Source organism: Podarcis erhardii (genome assembly GCF_964252035.2).
Source record: "Podarcis erhardii genome assembly, chromosome: 2".
In the NCBI taxonomy this organism is placed as follows: domain Eukaryota; kingdom Metazoa; phylum Chordata; class Lepidosauria; order Squamata; family Lacertidae; genus Podarcis; species Podarcis erhardii.
In genome coordinates, this window is record NC_138498.1 from 105,739,001 (window position 1) to 105,763,423 (window position 24,423).

General features: G+C 48.2%; 1 protein-coding gene across 1 annotated transcript in view; it reads left to right on the top strand.

Moving 5' to 3' along the window:
* The first annotated feature begins 3,055 nt into the window (after positions 1 to 3,055).
* The window catches only part of FAM3D (FAM3 metabolism regulating signaling molecule D), a 46,068-nt gene continuing 24,700 nt past the window's right edge, over positions 3,056 to 24,423 (top strand). Inside the window, exon 1 of the mRNA XM_081853974.1 lies at positions 3,056 to 3,203. The gene's annotated coding sequence lies outside the window, so the exon portion shown is untranslated. The remainder of the gene's footprint in view (positions 3,204 to 24,423) is intronic.

Genomic DNA, 24,423 nt, shown 5'->3' on the forward strand with positions numbered 1-24,423 from the left:
AAAAGAGAAAAAAGCGAGGGAAGGAAGCAAAACAGAGAATAGATCATACATAGAATGGAGAATGGCTGATGTGTGAGAAAGAAAATGCTTTAGTCCAGTGGCAGAACATCTGAATTGAATGCAGAAGGTTCTCCCAGCTTTGGTTTCCAGCATTTCCAGTTAGGATTCTATACTACTCTGCTCCGCCTTGGTCAGGCCACACCTGGAATACTGGGTCAAGTTCTGGGTACCACAATTTAAGAAGGATGTTGACAAGCTGGAATGTGTGCAGAGGAGGACAACCAAGATGATCAAGGGTCTGGAAACCAAGCCTTATGAGGAATGGTTGAAAGAGCTGGGTGAGTTTAGCATGGAAAAGAGGAAGAGACTGAGAGGAAGAATTATAGCCATCTTCAAATATCTTAAGGGCTGTCACATGGAAGATGGAGCAAGCTTGTTTTCTTCTGCTTTGGAGGGTAGTACATTTCTGAGCACAATTCAAAGTGTTGGTGTTGACCTTTAAAGCCATAAACGGCCTCGGCCCAGTATCCCTGAAGGAGTGTCTCCACCCCCATCATTCAGCCCAGACACTGAGGTCCAGCTCCGAGGCCCTTCTGGCTGTTCTCTCGCTGTGAGAAGCCAATTACAGATAGGTAGCCGTGTTGGTCTGCCATAGTCAAAACAAAAAATTCCTTCCAGTAGCACCTTTTCTTTTTTGGGTCTGTCTTGCAGCAAGTTCTCTCTGGGTATCAGTCTGGCTCTGTTGATCTGTTGTCTAACTTCATCTGCTGGGTATTTTAGTTCTAAAAAGGTTTGCTGTAGATCTCTTAGGTGAGAGTCTCTGTCTGTAGAATTGGAACAGATGTGGCTGTAACGTAGTGCCTGGCTATATACAATGGACTGTTTGGTATGTTTGGGATGGTAGCTAGAGGCATGTAGATATGTTTGTCGGTCAGTTGGTTTACAGTATAAGGTGGTGTCTATGCACCCATCCTGTATTTTTATAGTAGTGTCCAAAAAATGTATTTCTTGCATAGATTGATTCATTGTTAGGTTGATTGTGGGGTGAAAATCATTGAATTTCTGGTGGAAGGTGTCCAGGGTCTGTTGACCATGTGTCCAGATGATAAAAATATCATCAATGTATCGCAGGTACAAGAGAGGTTTGAGTATGCCAACAGTATGCCACAGTATGCCAACATCTTCATGGCAAATTTAGAACAAGGTTTCCTAAACTCCTACCCACTCAAACCTCTCTTGTACCTGCGATACATTGACGATATTTTTAACAGAACACCTCTAGTCATCACATACAGCTCCCAAGTTAAAACAGTACAACGCATCATCAGAGATCTACAACCTCTCCTGGACAATGACAGTTCTCTTTCTCAAGCTCTGGGAGGAAGACCTTTCATTGCCTACAGACAGCCACCCAGTCTTAAACAACTCCTAACCCACAATAATACTACTACCAGACTTAACACGGACACTGGCACCAGAGCCTGCAATAAACCCAGATGCCAACTTTGCTGCCACATACACCCGGACAACACCATTACTGGCCCCAACAACATCACACATACCATCTCGGGACTATTTAATTGCTCATCGTCTAACATTGTGTATGCCATCAAATGCCAACAGTGTCCTTCAGCTCTCTATATTGGACAAACAGGCCAAACCTTACGCCAAAGGATAAACGGACATAAATCTAACATCAGGAATCACAAGACAGAGAAACCAGTAGGAGAACACTTCAATCTCCCAGGACATTCTATACAAGATCTCAAAGTAGCTGTTGTATTACAAAGGAATTTCAGAAATAGACTGGAAAGAGAAGCTGCTGAATTGCAACTTATTACCAAACTTAAAACCATGGAGAGACCTGGTCTGAACAAAGACATTGGATTCTTATCTCATTATACATGACAAAGCCATTTTTCACCTTCTCACCCCTTGCTTTTTCCTGTAAGACCTATTGCAGTCGTTAAGAGTCGTCAACAGGCTCATCACAGCTATCTGCCAATCACCCATTCCCACCACCCTTCTGAGTAATACCCCTCCCCACCTTCTCACTATATAGAAGGGTCTGGTGACTTCTGTTCCAGTGTATCTGAAGAAGTGTGCATGCACACGAAAGCTCATACCTAGAACTAACTTAGTTGGTCTTTAAGGTGCTACTGGAAGGAATTTTTTGTTTTGTGAGAAGCCAAGTTACAGGGAACCAGGCAGAGGGCCTTCTTAGTAGTGGCACCCACCCTGTGAAACACCCTCCCACCAGATGTCAAAGAGATAAACAACTACCTGACATTTAGAAGACATCTGAAGGCAGCCCTGTTCAGGGGAGTTTTTAATGTGTGACGTTTTAATGTATTTTTAATCTTTGTTGGAAGCCGCCTAGAGTGGCTGGGGAAACCAGATGGGTGGGGTACAAATAAATTATTATTATTATTATTATTATTATTATTATTATTATTAGACTCAAAACAATGGATTCAAGTTACAAGAAAGGAGATTCTGACTAAACATCAGGGACAACTTTCTGGCTGTAAGAGCCGCTAGTGGAACAGACTCCCTCGAGAGGTGGTGGACTCTCCTTCATGGGAGGTTTTGAAGCAGAGGTTGGATGGCCATGTCTTGTGGGTGCTTTAGTTGAGATTCCTGCATTGCAAGGGGTTGGTCTAAATGTTCCAACTCAATGATCCTATGCCTGCAAAAGAGGTCCCTTTCTGAAACCCTGGAAAGCCACTTTCAATCAATGCTGACCATATTGAGCCAATGGACTGACAGCTTTGTTTATTTCTGAAGTTGATTTGAGCATTTGCTACTGATGCGAAGGCCCTTGTTGAGAGCTGAGCTGGGCTTCCTTCTGGGCAGCTGCAATAATGCTTCCTCATTCTAATATAAGCACAACTCGGTTTGTTTGACATTTGCAAGGGCAGCCGCACAAGCTGTGGGGCTGGGAGGTGTTTGTTTGGCCTGTGACTCAGAGAGGCAGAGAGGCTGGGTTTGGCAATGGATTTAACCTTCTATTTCACTGGATTTGTGGCTTAGTCATAAAATTGTCCAGCCCCTCCCTTCTCCCTCGCTTTACTCTCTCACTCTCAGATAACTGTGCTCCGTTTGGCAACAACTGCCAAGGAAGAAAGACACCTGCAGGGCGGTTTGCCCTTATAGGAGACTCCAGATTGAGGGGACGGAACAGCAAGGACACAGAAAAGCAGGTAGAATTCTGGGTGGTTGGGCAAAATAATGTTTGGCACATGGCTCTATGCCAGTTCAAACTTACTGATTTCCCCTGGGTGCTCTCTGCTTTAATCTAAGGGCATTGATCCCCACATGCATGTGATATTTGACAGCATTTTGCTTTTGAGGCAATGTCAGTTCTCCATTTCGATGTCTGATCCGCGATTGGCTGTTTCTCACATGCAAGGTATGGTCTGAGGCTGCAGGTGCTGAGCAAGGCAAAGGGTTTGCCAACCTTTCAACCGGCCTGTGTTGCTGCGCCACGATTTGCAGTGGCAGGATAACATTTATCTACTTGCTGAGGGTATGTTCACCTGCTGACTCCTGCCTAAGAAGCTGCTATTAAGAGCAGGGCTGCACAGGGGCCGGTTTGAACTCAATTCACGGAGGCCTCAAGAAAGTTGCCACATGATCTGGGAAAAGAACCCTGCCTGCTTCTATGCCTTTAACAGCAACTTGGCAAACATCATCACTGGCTGATGTCCACAGATCAAGCTAACAGCTTAGGAGCCTTTGGCTACAGCAGCGGTGATCAACCTGTGACCCATAAGCCTAATTTCATGGGGCTTTTCCATACAGGTAGCCCTGAGGAGGAAATTTAAGATCATCATCACCTTTTCTATCTCTCTCTTCCCCCTCTACCTTGTATTTGAGATCCTTAAGAGGAAGAAACGGGAGAACCCAGCGCAGAATGATGTTTTTATCTTAAGAGAGACTTTGAGAGAATGTGTGGAATGGCTTTCGCCCCACCTCCAGCAACGGCATGTGCCCCCAAGGGCATTCAGGCCTTGATGGTGGGGTGGGGGGGACAAGATTGCCCATTCCTGGGCTCCTGCATTTTTTACGGGTCCAACCTCTGTTGCTGAGGCTTCAGAACTTGTTTTTGTCTGAATAAAAGTCCTGTAAAAATCAAAAGAAGGGACACAGGTGGTGCTGTGGTCTAAACCACTGAGCCTCTTGAGCTTGCCGATCAGAAGGTTGGCAGTTTGAATCCCCACAACAGGGTGAGCTCCCGTTGCTCGGTCCCAGCTCCTGCCAACCTAGCAGTTCGAAAGCATGCCAAAAAGTGCAAGTAGATAAATAGGTACCACTCCAGCGGGAAGGTAAATGGCATTTCTGTGAGCTGCTCTGGTTTCAGTGTTCCATTGCACCAGAAGCGACTTAGTCATGCTGGCCACATGACCTGGAAAAACTGTCTACGGACAAACGCCGGCTCCCTCAGCCTGTAAAGCGAGATGAGTGCCACAACCCCAGAGTCATCTGCGACTGGACCTAACGGTCAGGGGTCCTTTACCTTTACCTTTTTACCTTTAAAAGTCAAAAGCAAGGAATGCTCCCCTCAGAAGCAGAACAGCTGCGGTACTTTGAGCAAAAGCCAGAAGAGATTTATTTAAACTTGTGTAACTGTAAATGATAGATGTCCTTTGCTCCATTTCCCCCCTAAACTACTGTGAATAATCTTCATGTTTTGGAGATCGCTTAGTCTCTCAGATGTAAGGATTGCTGCTGTTGAACATTATTAGTGCCTTCCTTTCCCACAGCCTTTTGGTGTCCCTGAGGCAGGGCCAGCCGGCTGGCTTATGAGACTTAGTGAAGCAATTGCCTCAGGTGGCAGGCTGGGGACAGCAGGGAGGAGGAGAGTGCCACTTGCCACATTCTGCGCTTGGTGTGCCAGTGTGGTGTAGTGGTTAAGAGCGATAGACTCGTAATCTGGTGAACTGGGTTCGCTTCCCCGCTCCTCCACATGCAGCTGCTGGGTGACCCTGGGCCAGTCACACTTCTCTGAAGTCTCTCAGCCTCACTCACCTCACAAAGTGTTTGTTGTGGGGGAGGAAGGGAAAGGAGATTGTGAGCCACTTTGAGACTCCTTCAGGGAGACTTCCGGTTTGGGTCGCGGATAGCGAGGAAGCGCAGAAAGCCCTTGTAAGGGTTTTCTGAGCAACGCGGAGGCTTGGGGGAGTCGCAAAGGCACTGCGCCCCCCAAAAAATCCCAGGGGGGAGACCCTTGGGGGATAGGCTTCCCGGCAGCGTGGGAGCGATTTCGCCGTCTTTTCGGGGGGGGGTGCTACGGAAGAAACTCGGGGATGATGAGACCGTGAGCGCAAAATGGTGAGCGCACCGACTCCGTGTTGTGATGCCTCTAGCTTCTGCTGAGAAAAGTGACAAACCTCCACAAAGTTAATAACAGATTCTCATAGAATCATAGAATCATAGAGTTGGAAGAGACCACAAGGGCCATCGAGTCCAACCCCCTGCCAAGCAGGAAACACCATCAGAGCATTCCTGACATATGGTTGTCAAGCCTCTGCTTAAAGACCTCCAAAGAAGGAGACTCCACCACACTCCTTGGCAGCAAATTCCACTGCCGAACAGCTCTTACTGTCAGGAAGTTCTTCCTAATGTTTAGGTGGAATCTTCTTTCTTGTAGTTTGGAACCATTGCTCCGTGTCCGCTTCTCTGGAGCAGCAGAAAACAACCTTTCTCCCTCCTCTATGTGACATCCTTTTATATCTCCTGCGTGTCGTGATTTAAAATACCTTTAAAAATTGGAGATTAAGCGAGGAGAACCCTGGATGTCTTAAGATTTTGGCAAGGAATTCATCCGGTTGAGGACAGAAAATGGCGCGGGTCACAGAATCGCAGATATAAAAAAATAAAAGGAAGTAGCTGCCTGCCTGAGTGAGTGAGTACAGAACGTCCATGGCAACTTTGTCAAGGCAAACTAATTACTAAACACAAAGTAGCAAAGAAGATGCCTGCCTTAACTTGTACTCTACCCCCCGCACATATTTTGTTTCCCTTTTTGCGGGACATAGTTTCCAATAATTAACCGAACTCAGCGGCCGGGGGAGGATAAAAAGAGGCTGTAAGAATTTATTGTGAGTGGCGCTGAAAGACCGAAATATAAAGAGACAGAAGGGAAAAAACAAAAGGAATTTTATCACAGATGCTTTGGAAGTTTGAACACAGTGAGCTAAAATATAGTGGGGGGCATAAAGTTAATCTAAGGAGTTCTATAATTCCCCACGGTTTGGGGTTTTTTCTGGTATTTTCTGGTATTTTTCCTTTCTCTCCTTTCACTCTGTTGTGTGGTACTAGCTTCTTTTTCGGCTGCTCAACAATTGTAGTGACTAGCTCTGTAACCCCTCTGGTGCTGGAACAGAACTTGAAAGTAAATTTGAGCACTAGACCCCCCCCATCCATATTATTGGGGTGTGTGTTTCTAACCAGCCAGAGCTGACTCTGAACATAATAGACTTACTCAAATTTGTGTTGGACAGACATTTACCACCTATTCCTTTGGATGTTGTTGGACATATTTACAACAATTTACAATTTACAACAATTTAAACAAACAAGAAAGCTGCAGAATAAGGGGTGACTTTCTCTTTTTGTCTTTATGAATGTTAAGTGGATTGGATTGTACTACCTTTTTATATGTTATCCATGCTGGATTAGGCCTCCAAGTGGCTGAAGAGTCTTGGGCAACGCTGGCCTGTTTGGATTAACTTCTGTGAAATATTTTGGGAAACACTTTTGAATTTTCTTCTGCGTACTTTATAAAGATTGTTGACTTGATTTAGCCCAGCTAACCACCTTATACTGGAAAGGAAATCTCTACTGTTGGGTCAATATCCTCACTAGTTCGATATATCTTACTGTTGGGTTAATATTCTTTGCGATTGGGTTTATATCCTTACTGCCTTTGGAAAATATTTATATATTTCTTTGGTGAGACAGGACTACATGATTGAACACAGCAAGATATCCAAAGTAACTAATTGGAAGAAATGTTTTGAATTTATTTGGGGATTGAAGGAGTGGAAGGGAGAACTTAAAGGGCCCACTTAATGAGGTTATTTGTTTTCTGGTACAGTGGTGCCCCGCAAGACGAATGCCTCGCAAGACGGAAAACTCGCTAGACGAAAGAGTTTTCCGTTTTGGAGGTGCTTCGCAAAATGAATTTCCTATGGGCTTGCTTCGCAAGACGAAAATGTCTTGCGAGTTCCTGTGGGTTTTTTCCCCTTTCCCCCCTCCCTTTTTCTAAGCCGCTAAGCCGCTTATCCGCTTATCAGCTTATCCGCTAAGCCGCTAAAAGCCGCTAAAAGCCGCTAAAAGCCGCTAAAAGCCGCTAAAAGCCGCTAAACCGCTAATAGCACTAATCCGCTAAGCCATCAATGGGCTTGCTTCGCAAGACGAAAAAACCGCTAGATGAAGAGACTCGCGGAACGGATTCTTTTCGTCTTGCGAGGCACCACTGTATATAAAGGATTGATGAGTAATCTGAAAGTGTAGCAAATTAGGTTTAGAAGTCATACCCGTAGATACAGCCCAGATATTGGATTGAGACATTTTTTAAGATTCTAGATATCTTTGGATGTGGTTGAGGAGTAAAACTTAACAACCTCTATACAAGGGTTTTCTGAGCTAAAAAAAGAGAGAGAGAGAGAGACTCCTTCGGGTAGTGATAAAGCGGGATATCAAATCCAAACTCTTCTTCTTCTTCTTGGCACCTGCACCCGTCTCCTCCTCTGCTGCCGCCACCCCCAGCACTGACCCCCATCACCGCCAGCTCCTCTCCATCCTCCTTTCTTCTCCTCTGACACCGTCAGCACTCCAGGACTACCCCAGGTTACCTCCAGTCGCCACAGGTCACAGTGGATAAGGAGGTAGAAGGGCAGGGGACACCTTTTCTGGTTTGCCTCAAGCGGCAAAATGTCATGGGCTGGACTGGCCCTGCCCTGTGGCTTCTGCTTAATTTCTTAGCTACAACCTTATTATCAATAAGGAGGAAGTTGTAGCTTTTCTGAGCTATAGTTGAGTTGCTCCTCAAGTGAAAATTCCTGTTCTCTCCTCCCCACCCCACTTCCTCAGTTCCGCTAACCCTCTGTGAATGCATTTGCTCATAGCAGGTTGTTTAAAAATGGTGTGTGTGTGTGTGTGTGTTTTATGGGATCTGTAAGCCACTCCTTTTTTCCTGTTACTGTAAAGCATTGCATTATTAGAAAACATTCCCTTTGCTGAAGCAGGCATATCCCTCATGTGCTACGAAATACATCTGTAGAAGGACAATAATTGCAGCGGGCCAGGAGGGTTCTCTTTTTATTGGATTCTTTCATAATGAACAATGGGCGTTAAATCCATTCCACTGTGAAAAGGTCCCTCTGCCATGGGAGAAGCCCCAGCACCCATACACAACCCCACTGGTGTTTGCAACACAGCTAAGATTGTTGCCAGGCCTCCTTGAGGTGGACAGAGGCTCTTAAGCCTTTGACAAAGCAATGAGAAATCAACAGACAATGCGTTTGCCAGGGAGCATGGTGGTCCAGTGCTGCAAGAAGATGTACAAAGCTTATTCCATATCAAATCTTCCATACAGCTGCAATAGGAAGGAAGCCTCTAAAGCAGCCTTTCTCAACCTGTGGGTCCCCAGATGTTGTTGAACTACAGCTCCCATCACCCCTAGCTAGCAAGGCCAGAGCTCAGGGATGATGGGAGTTGTAGTCAAAAAACATCTGGTGACCCACAGGTTGAGAACCGCTGCTCTAAAGGAACATGATATCTCATGCAGCTGCATGCTGAGTCAGACCATTGATCCATCTAGCCAAATATTGTCTTCCCCTGCCCTGTGTCTTCCAGATGTTTCCCACTACAATTCCCATAATCCCCCACATCATTGGTTATGCTGACCTGGGGCAGATGGAAGTTGTAATCCGACAACCTCTAGTAAGCACCAGGTTGAGGTAGGCTTGTCTATTCTGACTGCCCCCAAGGACATAATAAGAGACCTGCTAGATTGGGGCAAACAGTCCAACATCCAACCAGATTCTTATGGCAAGCTCTCCAACTATAGCTTGGGTGCAAAAGCTCTCTGCTGCTGTTCTTCACCAGCGACATGGTTTCAGAAACTCCTGGGTGGAAATGTGATGACTAGGAGGCATAGCCTTATCTTCTGCAAATTTGTCTGATCCTTCTTTAAAGCTGTTTGTTGCCCATCACCACCTTTTATAGCAGAAAATTCCACAGTGTTACTTTGCATTGCGCAAAGAGGTATTCCTCTTGCTTTGAATCTTCTAGCATTCCACTTCGCTGGGTTCCTGGTACGGGTCTTTCCCATCAACATGGTACCTAAGCATTCTGCTGCAGGTGAACTTGGATTTAAACCACATTAACTGGACATTTCCCCCTTCCTTTATTACTCATTTGAGGTTTAGCTTTGCTAAGTTGGTATGGCCATTCCTTGGCTCCACTGTTCTGCAAGCACCTCTCCTAATTAATGGCTGTTCAACCAGCTTCAAAGAGATTCCAAGATAGTTGTTCCTTGTATGAAGAGCCCCGTTAGCTTAATTGACTGTCCTTGGGCTTTGGGTGAAGGGAACCACAACTGAGGTGAAAGCCAAAGGCATCCCATTAAAATCCTGAGGGAGGCTGGATTTCTGTAGGAAATTGGCTTACATCTTGCATCCTGAAAAAATTAAATCTCCAATTTAAACTGGGCGCTTCAGATAAGTAGCTGTTAGTGGATGACACTTGCACCATCCAATCCCTCATACTATTTTTTAATAATAATAATAATAATAATAATAATAATAATAATAATATCCATCAATGGAGTTTAAAATAAAGGAAAACTTTGTCTTCTTGTTTGGGGGGGCCTGCTGTCTATATGGACCATTTATGTGCTGTGTCTGGGATGGAGAAAAGACTGTGAGCTTAATAGACCAGCAGATGAAGAACATAAATCTTTCCTCATTTTGAGTTGCTCCAGCTCCTTGGCCATTTTGATTGCTGTTTATGGGAACATTTCTAGCCCTTTGTTAGGTGAGGCAACCAGGACTGTACACAATACGGTGGTACCTCTGGTTGCGGACGGGATCCGTTCTGGAGCTCCAGTCGGATCCCGAGGTTTCCGCAACCAGTGGGACTGCTTCTGCGCATGCGCATGGGGCGAAACCCGGAAAAATACTTCCGGGTTTGCCACATACGTATCCCAAAGGATACGTAACCGGAGGTGAACGTAAGTAGAGGTACCACTGTACTCCAAAACAAGCTGTACCATACATACCAATCATGATATTGGTATCTTTACTTGCAATAATGTTCCCTAAAATGAAATTTGTCCTTTTCACAGAAGTTAGCATCTAAATACCCTTAGATTCTGAGAGTGTGACGCAGGTTTAGGTGCCTGTCACCTATTCTTGCCTCTTCTCTCTGTTTGTATCTGTTCCAAATAACTAGGTGGCTGTGATATGATACTTAAGAAAAATGATTTGTGCGCCGGGAAATACCAGCTTTGAATCATGTCTCATCCATGAATCTCCTAGATGGTTTTAGGCAAGGCGGAAGGACACAACTCCTAGGATATAGTCCAAGGCAGGGATGGGGAACCTGTGGTCTTTCAGAGGCTGTTGGACTACAGCTCCCATCAGCCCCAGCCATCATTGCTGATGTACAAGGATAATGGCAGTTGTAGTCTCACCACTAGTGATGTATGGAAGTGAGAGCTGGACCATAAAGAAGGCTGATCGCCAAAAAATTGATGCTTTTGAATTATGGTGCTGGAGAGTCTTGAGAGTCCCATGGGCTGCAAGAAGATCAAACCTATCCATTCTTAAGGAAATCAGCCCTGAGTGCTCACTGGAAGGACAGATCCTGAAGCTGAGACTCTAATACTTTGGCCGCCGCATGAGAAGAGAAGACTCCCTGGAAAAGACCCTGATGTTGGGAAAGATGGAGGGCACAAGGAGAAGGGGACGACAGAGGACGAGATGGTTGGACAGTGTTCTTGAAGCTACCAGCATGAGTTTGACCAAACTGTGGGAGGCAATGGAAGACAGGAGTGCCTGGCGTGCTCTGGCCCATGGGGTCACGAAAAGTCGGACACGACTAAACGACTAAACAACAAAAGTCCCACAGCATGTGAAGGGCCACAGGTTCTCCACCCCTGTTCTAAAAATATGTTGTGTAGTGGGGTCTCCTAACACCTCTCACCACCCTTAACAAATTCCCAGGTTCCCAGGTTCTTTGGGGGAAGCCATGACTGCCTAAAGTTGCAGGAAGTTGCTTTAGCTAAATAGGGCAGATGAAACCTAAATAAAGTTATTTGACTGAACGCTGTTAAATTAAAGCACCATTATTCGCTGGTTCCTAACATTCCAGCATCCTTGTTTGGACAAGGTAAGTGCCTTGAGGTCAGTAAGGCTGCATTTAATTTTGGCCTCAGTTCCTTGATTGCCTGTTTACCAAAGATAACCAGGAATTTGTCGTAATTCAGCCGGACATCCTGGGAAACCACTCACCGCACTGTACTCTCGGGAGATTGTTATCAGCTTCCTGAGTGGCAGGGATGGACAAAGGAAAAAGTGTGTGTGTGTGGAAAAAGTGCCTGCAACAGAGCGAAGAGCTGGTAATGCTATCGGGGGCAACCTGCCTTCCAGAATCAGCATCGAAAGAAAAATCGATTAGCGTTCCTTCCTTGCTTACAGCCTCATGCAGACTGGTGGTGTTCTTTCTTCTGGAATCCCCTGCCCTACCCGTCTAGTGCAGTTGTCCCTAACTGGGGGTCCATGGACCCCGAGGAATACTGCGTAACCCACCCAGGAAATCTGGGGCACCATTCAGATAACAAAACCTACCCCAAAGATATCAAAATGTTCAAAAGGTAAGGGATCCATGGTTTGGCATTTGAAGAACAGGGGGCCTGCAGTACTTAGCTAATTGGGAACCACTGGTCTAGTGGACTGGTCTATGCTTAAACCTGGAGCATTCTGGAATCCTGGTTTGGATCAAGGCATGGGTCTGCCATTGAATATTGCACTCTGGTTGTTGCTTTCTGTCAGAGCCACCCTGGGTCCCAGCTCACAAGAGACCAAAGTCCAGTCCAAGCTATATACAAAAGGTTTTATTGAAGATCATTGTCGTCATTACATCCAAACTCCGTGGCTCCGCATCTGTTACCCTTAGATGTTAGAAGTCCCCTCTGAGTCCGTCCCTCCCCTGCACCAATTTAAGAGGCTTGTACTGCTCCACCTTTTCCTCTCTTTCCTTTTCCGCAGGGTCTTCCTGCCCCCCTGTCTTCCCTCTTTCCGGGACTCCCCAGAGGCTGAGTCTTCTCCCGCCTGCTCCCCCCTCCTTCGTGCTTTGGCACCAGGCTCCTCCTCAGAGCTCTCCTCATTTCCGCGCGCCTCTATATTTGAACTTGGCGCGCGTACGTTGCCTCTGACCTTCCTTTCTACAGTTACGCTGCTCTCGGTACTACACTCCTCCCTTTCAGGCAGGACGTCTTGCTCCGAACTCCTCCCCCTTCCTCCTTCCTGTCCTGCTCTTTCTGACACACTGGCAACTCCCCCCCCTCTACTCCGTTCCGACGGGGGAGCTGGTCCCGCTTTGCCACTCCCACTGGGGATTCCCTCTTCGTTCCCCTCTCTCTGACTGATTCCCTCTCTATTGCCCCTTGGCCTGACCAGGGGGGCTCCCTTCTGGGAATCCTCTGATTCGCTAGACGGACTTTGGGACAACCTCGGCTCGTTGTCGTCCTCTTCCTCCTCGCCCTCGCTCTCTGTCTCCTCTCTCCCTAAAACCCTGACATCCATCCCCCCCTCGAAGCCCCCCCTTCCCCCCTTCCGCTCATCGGGTGCAGGTTGTGGAAGCTGCCGCTCTTCGGAGGCGGACGCAGGATACAGATTCTGCACCTCCATCTCCTCTGTTTGCAGTTCGTTGTACGAGTGTTCGAATTCGGGTTCTTGACCCAAGGTGTTCTCTTCTCCCTCCTCCATTGGTACCTGGTCCGGTGCTGCCTGCCAAGGTCCCGTCAGCCATTTCCTGCGCCAGTCCTCCTCTGGTTGCTCGTCCCACCAATAAGAGGGTTCTGTGTCCACCCCCGAACACGATCCCCTGGGCGAGTTGGAGTCCGGCGACCTTTCTTCAGCTGAAGAAAAGCCGTGGAAAGTGCTGCCTGAACATGTGGGCGTAAAGAGCCAGTCATCAAAGTACTCGGCTGGCATGGGTCTATGAGGGAAAAGGGCATGGAACTCGTCTTTTAAAAGAGGTTCGTCTAAGGCGTAGCCCGGCACCCAACCATTGGCACTGACTGGGGCACCCTCTCTGACTAGAAAATATTCTACTCCCTCTTGCCCCCATCTCGAGTCCAGGATCTCTGTGACCTCGTTGAGTGGTTCGGCCCTAGGCGCCCTCTCCCTCTCCTGTGACTTAGTGTGTTGTTGCGTGACTGTGTCAGACTCCTGAAACCTGTGCGGTGCCTTGTAGGGAGTGAGCACCGATCTATGAAAGACCGGGTGCACTCTGGAACCTTCGGGGAGGGCTAGTCGAAAGGCTACAGGGTTGATTTTAGCCTCCACCTGGTACGGCCCTAACTGCCTGTGCCCCAGCTTCTTCTTGGCCAACGACTTGGCTGGCATCGCTTGGGCCGCTAACCACACCCAGTCCCCCACCTGGATCTCCTCTCCCTCTCTCCTGTTTTTGTCAGCCTGCACCTTATATGCTTGCTTGGCCAGCTCTAAATGTCTCCGCAACTCTTCGTGCACCTCCTGCAGCTCCGCTGCAAACTGGTCGGCTCCTTGCGGCACCCCCTCTCCCGGTGCCACGAACCCCGGGAAGGTTCTGGGGTGACGACCATTGTTCGCGAAAAACGGCGTCACCCCCGTGGACGCGTGCTTTGTGTTGTTATAGGCAAACTCTGCCATCGGCAGGTAGTCCACCCAAACTGCTGGTCGCTGGTTGGCGTAACATCTCAGGTACTGCTGCATGATCGCGTTGACCCTCTCAGCTTGGCCGTTGGTTTGTGGGTGTCTCGCCGACGTGAGGTTGATCTTGACGTTCAGGATACCTAAAAGCTTCTGCCAAAAATTGGAAACAAACTGGCGCCCCCTGTCGGACAGGATGGACTGCGGCAGCCCATGCACCTTGAACACGTGATCGATGAAGAGTTTGGCAGTCTGTTCCGCCGTCGCCACCTTTGCGCATGGAATGAAGTGCGCCATCTTGGTGAACAGGTCCACAACCACCAGTACCGCCGTCTTCCCCCTGGAGCTGGGCAGGTCAGTAACGAAGTCCAGAGCTACCCTCTCCCACGGTTGCTGTGGCGTTTCCAGCGGTTCCAACAGCCCCGCTGGCTTCTGGTGTACTGGCTTGAACCTCTGACAAGTGTCACACCTGGCGACGTAATCCGCTACCTCTCCACGCATCCGGGGCCACCAAAAGTCTCTTGCCACCAGTTCTATTGTCTTCTCCTTACCGAAGTGGCCCGCACTGGGGGCGTCGTGCAACTGCTGCAGAACCTTTGCGCGAAGCTCGTCGCTTGGCACGTAGAGGGCACCTTTGCGAGTTAGCAGCCCGTCGCGTAGTTGGAACTCTTCGCCACTCTGCACACCTCTGCGCAATTCCTCCATCTTGGACTGTGCGAACTGATCCACTTGCAACGCGCGTCGCACCGCGTCCAGATCTACTGTGGCGGCAGCGCACGACCACGCCTGCGGTGCGAAAATGTGCTTGGCTGCTACAGGCGCCGCTTCATCGAGATATTGCGGTTTCCTGGATAGCGCATCGGCTATAACGTTGGAATCTCCTGGGACGTACTCTATCCGAAAGTCGAAATCCGCGAAGAATTCCGCCCAGCGCATGTGCCTCTGGCTTTGGAGCTTCGCCGTGCGCCAATACTCTAGGTTCTTGTGATCCGTGCGGACCTGTACTGTGTGCTTGGCTCCTATGAGGAAGTGTCGCCACGCTTTGAAAGCTGCGTGAATGGCTAACAGCTCCCTGTCCCATATGGTGTAGTTTTGCTCCGCTTTGCTGAGCTTTCTGGAGTAAAAGGCACCGGGTCTCCAGTTTCCATGTGGATCTTCTTGCAGGAGTACGGCTCCAACCGCTCTGTCTGACGCGTCGGTCTCTAGTCGTATGGGCTTGCCTGGATTCACGTGCAGCAGCTGCTCCTCGGAGGCGAAAAGGCTTTTAAGCTTCTGAAAAGAGCGCTCCGCCTGTTCCGTCCACACGAACCTCTTTTTCTTGGAACTGAGAGTGTCCGTGATCGCTGCCGTCTCCTTTGCAAAACCTCTGATGAATTTGCGGTAGAAGTTGGCGAAGCCGATGAATCTTTGGACTTCCTTCCGATTGCGAGGGCTCTTCCAGTCCAACACCGCGCGGACCTTGGCGCTGTCCATGGCCAGCCCCTTGTCGGACAGCTTGTAGCCTAGGAAATCCACGTCCGTCACATCAAACTGGCACTTCTCTAACTTGGCGTAGAGCTTGTTCTCCCGTAGTCTCTGCAGGACTTCCTTTACGTCCTTCTCATGGGCCTCCTCCGTTTCCGAAAAGATCAGGATGTCGTCGAGGAAACACACGCATTTCTTGTAGAGAAGTCCCGCTAGCACGTGATGCATAAATGCTTGGAAGACGTGAGATCCATTTTGGAGACCAAATGGCATAACTCTGTATTCGTACGTGCCCAGAGGCGTGAACATGGCCGTCTTCCACTCATCGCCCTCCCGGATGCGTATGAGGTTATACGCTCCACGCAGATCCAATTTGGTGAAGATCTTCCCCTTCCTTACGGTTGCCAGGAGATCATCTATCTTGGGCATGGGGAAGGCCTTGGGTTTGGTCTTACTGTTTATGAATCGATAGTCCACAATGAGTCTTTTCTGGGGCGTGTCTTTCTTCTTTACAAAGAAAACAGGACTGCCCCCCACCGCTTTCGATTCTCGGATGAATCCGCGCTTCAAATTGTGCTCTATGAACTCCCTGAGTTCTTGCATCTCGTCCTCAGACATGGAATACAGCTTTGCAGTCGGCAACTGCGCCCCTGGCACCAGGTCGATGGCACAATCATAAGGCCTGTGGGGCGGCAACTGGTCAGCTTCCTTCTCGCAGAAAACCTCCAGGAACCCCTCGTACTTGCGGGGTACTGCCTGCACCATGCCAAGTTGCAACTGCTGCTCAGCTCCCTCCTCCTGGCTGGACTGGATGCAATGTTGAGCACAGTACGATGAGCAAAAGGTGATCTGCCGTTGGTACCACGCTACAGCAGGACTGTGTCTCTCCAGCCAACTCATGCCTAATACTATAGGCGTGTCTGAAAGGCGGGTGACATTGAAGCTGATGACTTCTCGATGATTTCCAATCCTCATCACCATGGGAGGCGTCTGTTGCACAACTTGTCCTCCTAGCAATTTCCTGCCATCCACCGTGACTACGTTCAGAGGTGTTGTCGCTGGCAGAAGCGCTATGCGATGCTGCTTGACAAAGTGCGTCCCCACAAAATCTGCGTTGCTCCCAGAATCAATCGTGATGGGGACTTCCAGGGTGGTTCCATTCGGCAACTGAAGTGTTGCAGTGAGCTGCACCGCTGGCTTGGGTGGTAAAGGGTCTGTGCGTTGCAAAAGCGCTGGGGACTGCTCTACAGATTCGCCTGGCTGAGCCCCAGCAGCTCTGCTTCCAGCCAGGCACTGTCGTTTCCCTGAGGTTGCTCTGCTTGCATCATTTCTGCTGCAACAGTTGCTAAAGCTGCAGTGTGTTTCTGCAGCCTCTGGGGACACTCTTTCGCCATGTGCTGTGCACTGTCGCAAATGTAACACTTCCTGGTCCCTCTAGGAGGCTTTGCCTTCACTGCACCGGAAGCTGGGGCTCTGGCTGTTGCTTGAGCCTTAGCACCACCAAGTTCCATGGGCTCCTCCCCCTGCCTTCCCAGTGGCGAAGGATGTGACTGACTGAACTCCCTGGGGATGAAAGAAGACGTCCTCGCTGGTGGACGCACCTGACGTTCTTCCTCAGTGTGCCAAGGACGTCCCTCGTGCCGTATCCCAATCGCCAAAGCCCTCTGCACAAGCTCCTCCAGGGTCTGGGGTCTGTCTCCCCTGGCAAGTTCATCCTTAATGGGACCGCTGAGCCCCTCCCAGAACAAATCCCTCACAGGTGCACAATCCTTCTCCCAGCTTAGCGCAGTCAGTAAAGCAAAAAATCTAGAATGGTACTGACGCACAGTGGCTTTGCCTTGCCGCAATCCAAAAATTTCCCTGCGTGCAAGATCCACATCTACAGTAGACTGGAAGCAGGCATCCATCGCTTTAATGAATTCATCTGCATCGCGGCGGGCAGGGCCATCTTCACGCCACAAATTGCGCAACCAGTCTCTGGCCGGCCCATGCAAGTGAGAAACAATAAACCCCACTTTCTCCTCCTCATCTTTAAAGTCATGACGAAGCAAGTGCAATGCATACAAAACGTCCGCTCTGAAACTGGGGTAGTGCTTCAGGTTCCCATCGAAGTGGGTGACTAGGCTGCCCCCCCTCCGTCCAAGTCCAATCCCCTCTGATCTGGACCCTGGGAACCCTTCCCTGCTTGCACGTTCCCACCTTGTTTGCAGGTCCTGGCAGCGCTTCTCCATTTCGTCATGCTTCTTCTGAGACGCAAGGACTGCAGCAGTGAGTTCGGAAACTGTAGTTCGCAGCGCTGTCAACTGCTCCTCCGCAGTCATGGCTGTCACCGTTCGTGAGCTTTGCAAAAAAAAAATTTTGCGTTCTTTGGAGGGGACTTTCTGTCAGAGCCACCCTGGGTCCCAGCTCACAAGAGACCAAAGTCCAGTCCAAGCTATATACAAAAGGTTTTATTGAAGATCATTGTCGTCATTACATCCAAACTCCGTGGCTCCGCATCTGTTACCCTTAGATGTTAGAAGTCCCCTCTGAGTCCGTCCCTCCCCTGCACCAATTTAAGAGGCTTGTACTGCTCCACCTTTTCCTCTCTTTCCTTTTCCGCAGGGTCTTCCTGCCCCCCTGTCTTCCCTCTTTCCGGGACTCCCCAGAGGCTGAGTCTTCTCCCGCCTGCTCCCCCCTCCTTCGTGCTTTGGCACCAGGCTCCTCCTCAGAGCTCTCCTCATTTCCGCGCGCCTCTATATTTGAACTTGGCGCGCGTACGTTGCCTCTGACCTTCCTTTCTACAGTTACGCTGCTCTCGGTACTACACTCCTCCCTTTCAGGCAGGACGTCTTGCTCCGAACTCCTCCCCCTTCCTCCTTCCTGTCCTGCTCTTTCTGACACACTGGCAACTCCCCCCCCTCTACTCCGTTCCGACGGGGGAGCTGGTCCCGCTTTGCCACTCCCACTGGGGATTCCCTCTTCGTTCCCCTCTCTCTGACTGATTCCCTCTCTATTGCCCCTTGGCCTGACCAGGGGGGCTCCCTTCTGGGAATCCTCTGATTCGCTAGACGGACTTTGGGACAACCTCGGCTCGTTGTCGTCCTCTTCCTCCTCGCCCTCGCTCTCTGTCTCCTCTCTCCCTAAAACCCTGACACTTGGGTTATTGGTAAGTCGACTGAGTGTTGTTAGAAGCTCTCAGTTGTGTGGTATGTTAAAATAGTTACAGTCCATTGGTATTGATTTGTGGGGGATAAAGCTATCGGGTTCCACCACATATAAAAACATCATAAAATGTCAAGCAGAGGCTGTGTTCTACTTCTACTGTCATGGGCAGTATTCCTTTAGATACCAAGTTGCTGGAAATCACGAGTGAAGGGAGAAGCTGTTGCTTTCAGGTCTGATTTAGGACTTCTCATAGACATCTGGTTGGCCACTGTAAGCACAGGGTGCTGGAACAGATGGTCCAATGGCCTGATCCAGTCGGCCTTTTCTTACATTCTTATTAGTAAGCAGCAGCAGCAGCAGCTGTTCTTGGTAGAAGCCTGAGAAGACCTCTAACTCTCTCTTACAGCAGAAAGGAACTAAATATATGCTGGTAGAGGGCTCAGTGGAAGAGAGGAAGAGTGTGTGCTTTTGCCATGTTAGATTCCAGATTCTGTCTATGGCAGATCTGGTTAAATTGTCTCAGGTAGGAAGGAATCGTAGAATCAAAGAGGAGACATAGAATTGCAGAGTTGGGAGGGATCACCAGGGTCTAAGCTCTGCAACTCAGGAATTTTTTGCCCGACCCACAACCAGAGATTCAGAGTCCTCATACTCTACCAACTGAGCTGTCCAGCAGCTAGAGGGCTAGGATGGAAGGTCTCAATATTGGGAACAGAGAACTGGTGGCCCTCCAGATGTTGCTGGACTCCAACTCCCATCAGCCCCAGCCAGGATGGCCAATGCCCAGGGGTGATGAGAGCAGCAGTCGCAACCCAACAATGTCCGGAGCGCCACAGGCTTCCCATCCCATAATGACAACAAAGGGTTGCAGGAAAATAAAGGGCTGCTAGGCAGAAATTAAGTGCTGTCTTCCAAATTAATTCCATGGGATACTTAGGTCTTATATCTAAGATCCCAAAATCCTCTGCTTCTAGAGCAGGAGTGGGGAAACTATTACAGGCTGAGGGCCGTATCTGCATCTGGGCAGCCTACTAAGGGCCACATGCCAGGGGCAGACAGAGCCAGAGGCACGAGTGTGTGAAGCAGGGGGTGTAAATTTTGCCTAGTTTCTGCACACACAACACAAACACATCCTTCTCTAATGTATTTTTATTTAGAAGCATTTATTAACTGCGTTAACATTTAACAAGTCCCTATGCTCCCTATTAGGGACACAAGTGGTGCTGTTCGTTAAACAGAGCCTAGGACTTGCCAATCAGAAGGTCGGCAGTTCGAATCCCCGCAACAGGGTGAGCTCCCATTGCTCGGTCCTTGCTCCTGCCCACCTAGCAGTTCGAAAGCACACAGTGCAAGTAGATAAATAGGTACCGCTCTGGCGGGAAGGCAAATGGTGTTTCCATGTGCTGCTCTGGTTTGCCAGAAGCGGCTTAGTCATGCTGGCCACATGACCTGGAAGCTGTACGCTGGCTCCCTCGGCCAGTAAAACGAGACGAGCGCAGCAACCCCAGAGTCGTCCATGACTGGACCTAATGGTCAGGGGTCCCTTTACCTTTTATGCTCCCTATTATTGAACAGAGTTCTAATAACTCCTAATAACAGAGCGCAGGGATGCATTCCAGTCAGGCCAAAGGACTCAAGGTGGATCTGGAGCAGTGCTTTTGAGAGGCGTGGTTGAAAAGGGGGTGTGGCCAAGAAGGGGGTGTGTCCTGGGGAATGTTCTGAGAGTCAGACGTCTTAAAGGGGACCACATTTGACCCTTTGTCCGGAGGTCCCCCACCCATGTAATCAAGATTCAGGTTATTTCTTTTAGAAGGAAGACAGAGAAGTACAAGCAAAACCTGTTTCTCCAGAACATAATAGCAGAACAAACAAAAGGGCGGATGCATCAAGGAACGGTGTCTCTATCGAATTACCTTCTTTAAACGCTAAAAAAAGAGAAAAAGATTGGCTCCAGCTCATCTTTATGCAGTGTTTCTTTTGCTTAATGGGAAGTAGATAGTAGAGAATCCATCCTGTTTCAGCCTGTCATTCCAACAATGGGGGAACCTGAGCACAGGATAATTTTCCTATTCATTCCTATTAATAGGTGGCTGTTTTTGAAGCCAGCAGCCGACATTGCATTTTTAATCTCCATCCTGAGCACAACATCTATAATAGTTTTCAAGCAAACATATATTTTCCTATTCAGCAAAAAGGCAGCGAGCCAAACATTCATCCCCAGGAAATGTACATAGTTGCATTGGCTTGCACATTAGAGATATGGCCCATTAATTTTATTTCTGGATGTACATAATTGGAATAAGATGAATTGATATTTGCATTTAGGTATGTGCTTATCCATTGTGTGCGCATATATATTAAGATATATCTTAGGGCGTAATTCTGTTATTCCAAATCAGGCATGCTCAAGACTCAGGGAAAGGGGCACGCTAATATGACAAAAACTCATTTATACGCCATGAGATAAATTAATTAAAAAACCGAAAGCGTCATTAAAAAACAGAGTGAAGCACAATGCAATGCTCTCTGTGTGTTTCCATTTTGAGTTTAAGGTAGTTCTGCTGTGCTTCTACACTGCAGTTGAAATCCTATCATGTGCACATTTCCCTGGAAGTAAGCCCCACTGAACAGTCCATGTGCATTTTTACTTCTGAATAAAAACACATGGGCTTGTACTGTAATGTGTTCAGCAAAGGTCATGTCAATTTCAGTTTCTCATTTTCCTAACGTTAAGTTCAGCTTTCAAGATTTCAACATTTTTTTTAAAAAAAAGTCCTCGTGAAAATTCATCCGCGTTTTCGTGTGAATTTTTCCTACTATACACATTTGTGTGTGCAGTTTTGCTTAATATGATGCGTTCCTGCAAAACAATTCCCCCTAGTACAATGTGGGTTTTTTATGTTATCTTCGATAATATAAGGCTTTCCGCGGGCATCTAGTGACAGGACCTGCCTAATGTTAGTAGGCAGAGAGATTCACAGTGCAATAAAAGACAGAATCCTTGCAAATGCAGAATGAATATTATGTGGCACTTGTAAAAGTGCAAGTTCCACAGTTGAAAGTGGTCAAACTGGTCCCAAGCCATGAAGAGCTTTATATGTAAGAATGTAGGTAAAGGTAAAGGGACCCCTGACCATTAGGTCCAGTCGTGACTGACTCTGGGGTTGTGCGCTCATCTCACTTTACTGGCCGGCGTACAGCTTCCGGGTCATGTGGCCAGATGACTAAGCCGCTTCTGGCAAACCAGAGCAGCGCACAGAAACGCCGTTTACCTTCCCGCCAGAGCGGTACCTATTTATCTACTTGCACTTTGACGTGCTTTCGAACTGCTAGGTTGGCAGGAGCAGGGACTGAGCAACGGGAGCTCACCCCGTCACGGGGATTCAAACTGCCAACCTTCTCGTCTGCAAGTCCTAGGTGCTATGGTTTAACCCGCAGCGCCACTCGTGTCCCTATGTAAGAATGTAAGTTCCAACAAATTCCTCCATTGCCTCGCTGACATTTTCATTTGCCAGAAGGTGGAAGAGCAACAAGGGGATCATCAACTTGGGCCTGGTCCTCACCAACAGGGAGGAACTCATTGACAAAATAGAAGCACTGGGAAACTTGGGAGGAAGTGATCATGTCCCCCTGGGTTTCATGGTACAGAAGCAAGGGAAAGCTGAATGTAGTTAGACCTGCACTATGGACTTTATGAAGGTTTATTTCAAAACATTTAAGGAACTACTGGGGGAGATCCCACAGTCGGTAATAGTCAAAGAGAAGGGAGTCCAAGATGGATGGGAGTTTCTTACAGGTGAAATATTGAAGGCACAATTGCAGACAATTTCTTCAAGAAAGAAAAGTGGAAGGCACCTAAAGAAACCAATATGGCTGCATAAGGAGCTTACAGATGAGCTGCGATTTAAGAAGGGCATGTATAAGAAATGGAAGAAAGGGGAAATCACAAAGAAGGAATATACACCAGTAGCCAACAGTTTCGGGGTGAATGTCAGGCAGGCCAAAGCTCAGAGTGAGCTCAGGCTTGCAAGAGAGGTTAAAATCAATCTTAAGAAAGGTTTCTTCGGCTACTTTCGAAGCAAGAGGAAGGTCCTCTGTGTGGAAAAGATGGGGAAATGTTAGCAGGTGTCAGAGAGGAGGCGGAACTGCTCAACACCTACTTTGCATCTGTCTTCACTCAAAAGGAAAACAGTGCGCAACCTGGTGATGACAGAATAAATGGTGTAAGGAGAGAGCTGTAGCCCAAGACAGGAAAATAATGAATTCAGATCTCCAGGGCCTGGTGACCTCCCTGCACCCAAGGGAACTAAAGGAGCTTGTGGATGTAATCTCACAGCCTCTGTCTATAATCGTTGAGAAATCTTGGAGGACAGGTGAGGTTTCTGAAGACTAAAGGTAAAAGGACCCCTGACCATTAGGTCCAGTCATGACCGACTCTGTTTACTGGCCAGCGTATAGCTTCCGGGTCATGTGGCCAGCATGACTAAGCCGCTTCTGGCGAACCAGAGCAGTGCACAAAAACGCCATTTACCTTCCCGCTGGAGTGGTACCTATTTATCTACTTGCACTTTGACGTGCTTTCAAACTGCTAGGTTGGCAGGAGCTGGGACCGAGCAACAGGAGGTCACCCCGTCACGGGGATTTGAACCACCAATCTTCTGATCGGCAAGCCCTAGGCTCTGTAGTTTAACACACAGCGCCACCCATGTCCCTTTCCTGAAGACTGGAGGCGGGTAAATGTCCCCATCTTCAAAAAGGGCAGTGGGAGATCCAGGTAGCTACTAACCGGTGAGCTTGACATAAATACCAGGAAAGGTCCTAGAACAGATAATTAAACAGTCCGTCTGTAACCACTTAGAAAAGGAGTTGCCAGGCAGAGATATATGAGGCAAGGTGTAAACTTGTGGAATTCCTTCCCTCAGGAAGTTTGGCTGACTCCCTGGTTTTTTGCCTTCAGGGGAGCACTGAAGACATTACTCTGTCACCAGGCTTCTGGCTTGTTATAATTACTGCTTTCCCACTGCTCTTGTGCAATGCATAGTTTTAAATGTCTGCCTTTAGCCACTAACTATTTATCATCATATCTTACTGCACAAATTGTTTTAAATTGTTCTGACCTGCCTCGGAGCCACCTGGCTGTCAAAAGGCAGGACAGACATTTCAAAAATGAAAGGATAAAATACAACAAAAAAACAATAAAGGTATGTCTGAGTTGTAACATTTCAGACTGCAGTTTCACATGCTTAGTGTTTCCTATGCCTCCGCCTCCCCCTAAACTCCTCCTCAAGGAAAATTAACGCCGTCTTTTAAAAATTGGGGTTTTTCTTCCTGATGCGCTCATTTTACGTGTGTGTGTGTGTGTGTGTGTGTGGAGAGAGAGAGAGAGAGAGAGAGAGAGAGAGAGAGAGAGAGAGAGAATCAGTACTAAGTTTCTAGAAAAAGAGATGCAGGAACTCACCATGAACACATTCTTTGTTTTCTTCAAATGGCAATGGCACCCCCCCCCCCCCGAGAGGTACCAGAACTGAGTTCTGGCAACTTCCGGTTGTGGAGAACCATTCAGGCCTGCATGTTGACAAATTACACTTATGCATCACTAAATGAGAAGATGCAGGTTTGCAGAGGAATTAGCATATGCCAATTTCTATGTAGAGGTGCACTTTTAGAAATAATTACAGTGGTACCTCAGGTTACATACGCTTCAGGTTACATACGCTTCAGGTTACAGACTCTGCTAACCCAGAAATAGTGCTTCAGGTTAAGAACTTTGCTTCAGGATGAGAACAGAAATTGTGCTCTGGCGGCTCTGCAGCAGCAAGAGGCCCCATTAGCTAAAGTGGTGCTTCAGGTTAAGAACAGTTTCAGGTTAAGAATGGACCTCCAG